The sequence below is a fragment of the Aplysia californica genome, unplaced genomic scaffold (genome assembly GCF_000002075.1).
Source record: "Aplysia californica isolate F4 #8 unplaced genomic scaffold, AplCal3.0 scaffold00613, whole genome shotgun sequence".
NCBI classification, from domain to species: domain Eukaryota; kingdom Metazoa; phylum Mollusca; class Gastropoda; order Aplysiida; family Aplysiidae; genus Aplysia; species Aplysia californica.
This window is the reverse complement of record NW_004797883.1, coordinates 109323-115216: the sequence shown is the minus strand read 5'-3', so window position 1 is coordinate 115216 and position 5894 is coordinate 109323. Positions and strand designations below refer to the sequence as shown.

The 5894-nt window shown below is 42.4% G+C and overlaps 1 protein-coding gene across 3 annotated transcripts in view; it reads left to right on the top strand.

Moving 5' to 3' along the window:
* The first annotated feature begins 3733 nt into the window (after positions 1–3733).
* LOC101853192 overlaps positions 3734–5894 on the top strand; it is a 19779-nt gene continuing 17618 nt past the window's right edge. For all 3 annotated transcript variants that reach the window (XR_001185223.2, XR_004859082.1, XM_013087637.1), the window contains exon 1: positions 3734–3929. The gene's annotated coding sequence lies outside the window, so the exon portion shown is untranslated. The remainder of the gene's footprint in view (positions 3930–5894) is intronic.

The window sequence follows — 5894 nt, the reverse complement described above, 5'->3', positions numbered from 1 at the left end:
ACACACATACATACACTACACGAACAAACACACACACAGACACACACACACACAAACACACAAACACACACACACACACACACACACACACACACACACACATACACACACACAGTATAGGCCATATAAAAATGGGCTATAAATATGCCCGTTATACATCATTTTGACGTTATAACAGACTATTAAAATCTGAAACAACCATAACTCCAGTTGTTTGTAGGCGGATTTTGCTAGATCTGATTCTTTAATCTGTTTTGTCCAAATCTTACTGAGTAGTTTCCAATAGAAGTGGTAAAATATTGATTTCTGACAATTGAATTTTTCGCTTGTGGTAGGCCTACTCTCTGCTACAATGTCAATGTATATTTTAAAAACAAAGAGGTTATAAATAGAACTAGAGGTCTTAGCTGTGACGTCACGAGTGTCAAACTTGGGGAGCGCACCGCCATTCCGGAGAGGAATATAAGGCCAGTCGGTGCACAGCAACACTTTTTAATCACGGATTAATGATACTCTGCGAAGTCATTTTAAGTTGATGTCTTTTTCATGTGATTTGCCTATCGCTAAAATATGTACCCATTGGGATTTTTGTGATTGTGTACCTTTAAATGGGCCAGATAATCTTCACATAATTCGCATTATGGCCTTTTGCACGCTGGGATCATTCGGGTAAGTAAAATTCAGAAAAAATTAACGAGGTGGACTTGATGGTCACTTCTTAAAATAAAAAAACCCTTAATTTTATTGAAATCTTTTGCTCAAACAGCCTGGTATGTCTAGATTTAGCACCGCTGACCACAACAATTAGGCGCTCGTATGGGCCTTCTGGAATCAGGAATGTGACTGAGAACCTTCTAGAAGCTTTAACTGCAATTTTAACACACCTCCAAGGCTGGCTGAACGGAAAAGAACCACTGTCGATGTTGTTGAGATGAAAGAATATAAAGTAGCCAACCAAATGTAACTACCGTACCCACCAATAAGACCGGCGTAATATTATATGTCATTTGCGGAACTGATGCCAAACAGCATGTGCATCAGCAGCAGCAGGGGTTCATGGAAGATGGGGTGTTTTGTAGCCAATCAACGCCAATTTGAGAAAATATTGTGAACGCTTAAGATAAACAAGCTATTTATCTTTGTGTTGCATTTTAAAATGTTGTCAGTATATAATTATTTGTGCCCGATATTAAACAATGCTCTTTGAATGTGGGTGTGCGCCAAGGATCCATGTATGAGTGATTTACAGTATCCCAGCCTACAATTAATTGCTCATTTGGGACAAAACCCGCAGTGATCTATACGGATGGATCTGTCAGGAGGGGTGAGAGAAGTGGGTGGGGTTTTGTGGTGTACAGTGGGCAGTGGCGGTGGGTAGTGAAGGGCTTACGGGCTTGAGCCCCTCACCCCCACCCCGTCTCCACCCCAACTCTATCCCTTAGTTAATGAAAGTTTCTTAAATAACGAAATAAGCAGCTGAAACCGTTATGATAGCACACAATGAACACACAGTTATCAGCTTGGCGGCTTGCCCGTTTATCCAATCATTGTTGTCACCGCTTACAACTATAGTAACCTAACAGCCAATCAAATGTCGTTAGGGCTCAGAAAGAATAAGCCGGCTCCCACGCCCATCTTTAATGAAACTCTTCTTGTAAAAAGGTAGAAGACTTTAAAAAGATAACACTGCACAGAGGGCTCATGCTCTCCCAGCCCTGACAATGGGGTGAAAGTTTACGACACACTTTCCCCCAGTGACACAGATACCTATGCGCCCATTGGGCCTTTGTTAGGCGCGTTCTATTTTCTGCAACAACACGACCCTATCCACCTCATACACGGTGTGTGTTTGGAGTGCTGTGTGTTTGTGCCGATGAGATTTAACAGCTATTAATTACATCAAACCACTTTTGAGGCAACTTTTTCTTCAGATTAAAAACTAATTAGAGAAATTTGGAGGTGAAACGGCTTCGTCCCCACCATCCAGAAGAGCTTAAATTTAACTAAGAACAAAGAGATGGAAGACAAAGGTGACTCTCCTCGTTTGAATGGTTCTCAAAATGCGTGGCTCGCTGTAAGTATAGAACTATCATCTCTGTTTTGTTCTTATTGCTTGCTTTTTGGTGGTAAAGAAGTGGAAGAAACCTAAGCCCCACCCAAATCTTGGTCCACCCACCACCACTGACAGTGGGAATAAAAAGGTTCATAGCATGTCCGGGGCCATAGAAAGAACAACTTCAAGCATGAAATTGAAAATGGAGATTGAGGCCGAAACAAGAGCGCTTGGCTGGCTTCAAAATACAAGACCAAGAACTACCCATCTCATCATTGTCACAGACTCCCAGAGCATCCTGCGAAGGGTTGAGAAAGGGCTGCTTCGGAGTGAATGGATGAACCCAATACAATGTACAACACTTGTCATTTAGAGCCATCACGTGGATATTCTGTCCTGGGCACTCTGGAGTGAAAGGCAATGAGGAGGCTGATAGGCTGGCAGGCAGTGCCGTGGTTGATGGTGAGGTGAAATTTGACAAATGAAAAGTGTTGAAGACCCTGGAGGGTTGCGGTATGAGGAAGACAGGGAGACAGCAGAACACCACGCAATCATTAGGATGCGGGAAATGGGGATAGAGAGGGGAGAAGGAAGAAAGGAACGATTATATGGAAAGGAAAGACGTCGCCATAATCAGACAGCCACCAGGAACAATCTGTATGGATACCTTGCGGGCTTTGGTGCTGGGGGGAACACAGGTAAATACAGGTTTGAGACAATAATGTATTAACATATTAAATAATTAACCCAGACTGAACCCCCTTCATACACTATGAAGACCTAGGCTTTGCATCAGTAGAAGGAGAGTGTAGACAACTTGACATAAAAGCAAGGAGAGTGTAGACAACACAACATAAAGGCAAGGAGAGTGTAGAAAACACACGACATAAAAGCAAGGAGAGTGTAGAAAACACACGACATAAAAGCAAGGAGAGTGTAGAAAACACACGACATAAAAGCAAGGAGAGTGTAGACAACACACGACATAAAAGCAAGGAGAGTGTAGAAAACACACGACATAAAAGCAAGGAGAGTGTAGACAACGTGACATAAAAGCAAGGAGAGTGTAGACAACATGACATAAAAGCAAGGAGAGTGTAGACAACACGACTTAAAAGCAAGGAGAGTGTAGACAACACGACTTAAAAGCAATCCATTTTGTAAGTATGAAATTTTCCTTTTCTAAACGAACTCAATTACTCACTGTATTTCCCTACGCCCCTCCCCCGCCCCATCCGGGAAAAACAAACAATGCCACATACAATGTAGTATAATAGCTCTCTGTTCGTGTGTAGCCCCTATTTAAGTGTATTTATGGTTCCCACAATCGTTCAGCAGGGGCGCTATTGATATATGCGTGTTTGTTATGATTTAAAAAACAACAGCAAACAAAAAGAAAACTTCAAATAAAACTGAACTGAGCTTCAAATTCTATATAGACCTAGGCGTTGCGAGGAACTCGCAGCGTGACAGCGCAGTTTCTAATCCTCTCAAAAATGGCGAGAAAGCGAGCTGAGTGGGCCCGCACAGCCATATTCAGTTTACGTGGGTGACGTCACAGCTGCGACCTCTAGTACTTCATTATAACCTCTTTGTCTTCCAAGGAGATAACTCTTTAACCCGAAGAGAGGCGTTTTAGGAGGACCAAGGCCCATCATCCTTCGCGCGCATTTGTCCATTCATTCGTTGTTCATTCATTGTTGTTCAAAGTTGTCTCCCCCTTGCTTGTGTACAAATGGCTGTACTGTATGAGCTGTAGCCTGTACTGTAGCTTTTTTTGGCTGAGTGTTGTTGTCAAGTGTCAAAAGTGATCGTCAACAACCAGCATCCTGTCATTCAGTTCATAAGATAGTCATTGCAACACCATAGAAGTAGGGTAAGATGCAAGTCATGGTAACAAATGAACGTATTAGGCTAATAACTGTTCCATTCAGTACATTTCACGTAATATTCACTGTCATGACACTAACAACAGTGTCAGTAGCCTTCCTTTCAAAGACGTGAAAGTATTATTGTCAATTCGGTAGGCCTACTGGAGAAAGTGTCCCGTTTGGCCCAGTTTGGGGATACTAGTTTTGGCCCCACCGACGATTTCTTTTTGACACACGTGCTGATATGGAGAGATAGCCTGTCAAACCTCTAGTCTATTCTCTTTGCAATTTAACATTATATTTTATGGTCAAATTCAAGGGGGGCATACCCCCCTGAACCACACAGCGGATTAAAAAATGTCAGCAGTACGCCATTGGCCGATATTTATAGTAACAGCCGTCTTGTTTGACCTTATTGAGGGATTCCCACTTTTTTGTCAGTCGTGGTGGCGACACGACCGCACGAGGACGACGTATGTTAGATGGAAGAGGCTAGCTGTACTTAATGACGGCTAGACTGGCCGGGCTAGACTCGCAGTCTAGCCGTACTTATTCTTAATATGATGGCTAGACTGACCATTTACAAAAAATAGGCCTACTGAATTGTAAATAGATCTATACATTTTTAGTGTGCAGTACCTAAAGTATTTGCGAGACGAAACCAGGTTCCTTAATGACAGTGCATGTATTTTAAACCTCCTGTTTTCTAATTGGGCCTAAGATAAGTACGGCTAGACTGGCAGACTTCTTGTCTAGCCGTACTTAAGTACGGGTAGACAGCCAGGCTAGCCGTACTTAAGGACGCATGGGTCTCAATAGTCCGCTATTTAGCGGATTTCCGCTACCGCCAGTTCCTCCGCTAAACTCCGCTACGCGATAGCGGGCCAATCAGAAAGAGAGTTGTTGGGAGCAGGGTGACTGCCAGGCCCCGGGAATTAAAAAAAAAATCGCCAAGACCCGCGAAAATACATAAAAGATCTAAATATTTGAAAACCAAATCCAATAATGTCTCTAAGTTCATTTCTGCCGGTCGCGATTGTGACATTAATTCGGCTCTGAGAGTACGTTTCACGCGAACTAGTGGCTTTGGCGGCAAGCAGAATTGTGTCACCAATGCTCGACTAGAAAATCAAGATCTTCTTTCGCTTTCGTTACCACCCAGAAATTTGTCAGTAATTGTCTGATAACACAACGTTTATTGTAACATGCAGGTTCGGCATTACAAACGGGGTGTCGCCATGAAAATAAATAAATATTCGTCACTGTGCTGTCACTTGTGGGGGCAACAACAAAAAAAAGAAAAGAAAGTTATACAAGCGTCTTGTCGGGCTCGCCATTGTGACCGGTCAATGAACCTGCGCGCATTCTGAGCGCTGCGAAGTACAGGACTCAGGAATGGGGGGAGATTATTTATTTTTTTAAAAGACGCACTCGGGGATAGGGGGAGGGCTGGACGCAACACCTGAGGACAAAAACAGACAAACTGAAACTGAAAATAAATGTTTAATAAATTTTTATTACTACTTCAGCTCTCTGCGTTGTTGCAGGCCTTGTGTGAAATCGGGAATGGTCATAACTTGTAAACGAGTTATAATGGAACTTAGGGGCCTGAGTGTTCGCGTTTCATTGGATTGGTGACAGTAAATTAGATCTCTATATTTTAGCTTTCTGTTCAAGATTCGCAGATTTTCACTATCACTGCATCTTGCCCCCCCACAGTTCTTACACCTCTCACACTGAATAGGTCTACTTGAGCTATTCTACAGTACTTTGAGTTTGAGCATTATTTTTGTCTTTCACGTTTATTATATAGGCCTATATATATATATGATATGATGAATCATGACAGTCGATATTCTGGTTCCAGGCTCAAAACAAGATTCATTTCTATATATATAGTTTATGTATACAGGCGAATATGATGAAGGGAAAATATTAATACGAAGTGGCTAGCCGTACTTAAGTACGGC